The sequence below is a fragment of the Plasmopara halstedii genome (assembly GCF_900000015.1).
Source record: "Plasmopara halstedii genome assembly, contig: Scaffold_526, whole genome shotgun sequence".
Classification (NCBI taxonomy): Eukaryota; Oomycota; class Peronosporomycetes; order Peronosporales; family Peronosporaceae; genus Plasmopara; species Plasmopara halstedii.
In genome coordinates this window covers 575,942-576,740 of record NW_020187446.1, presented here as the reverse complement: position 1 = coordinate 576,740, position 799 = coordinate 575,942, and positions in this window count along the sequence as shown.

Sequence of the window (799 nt, the reverse complement as noted above, 5' to 3'; positions counted from 1 at the left end):
ACGACAAGGAATTTCTTGCGATGTAGTATACACTTGTCAAGTTCATGGAGCACATGCTCGGCTCCAAGCAGATCATGCGTCACTACGCACTGCGACTCGGTCGCCTCATCTCTCGCAGAGGATGGTCAGGGGACTTGCCTTCCTCGCAGAATGAAAACTTAAAGTGAAGTATAAGACAGCAAAGCAGAATGGTGTGGCTGATGCGTTGTCACGCAGACCGGATTATGAGCCTGCTCATGTTACAACTGTAACGTCGTCTGTGACGGATTTGATCCGCACTGCGTATGCGATTGATGGGATGTGTGTAGCGTTACTACGGGCTCTAGGGAGCAAGGAGTTTGTGAAATTGGACAAGAAATTGTCAACAAGACTGCGTGCACGATTGCACCGATATTCGTTAAATCACGGTTTGCAATATTATAGCGCCGATTCAACGGAAAGGCCACGAATTGTGGTTCCTCATGATGAGGATTTGAAATACCGCAACCTCCATGAGGCTCACGACACGCCACTCAGTGGTCATCTCGGTCGTGCGAAAAAGTAGACTCACAGAGTTGTGAGTCACTACTATCGGTGGCCCAAGTTGTAAAAATGGACGAGCACCTATGTGCGCACGTGTGAGACGTGGCAACGGGTGAAACCCTCTCCAAATGCGGCTGCGCCGCTGGCCAGCTTACCAGTGCCCACTGGGTGCTGGCAGTCCATGAGTTTGGACTTTACGTTTGGCCTGCCAAAAGATTCGGCGGTCAACACGGGTGTCGTGGTATTAGTCGACCGGTTGAGCAAGATGGCTCATTTT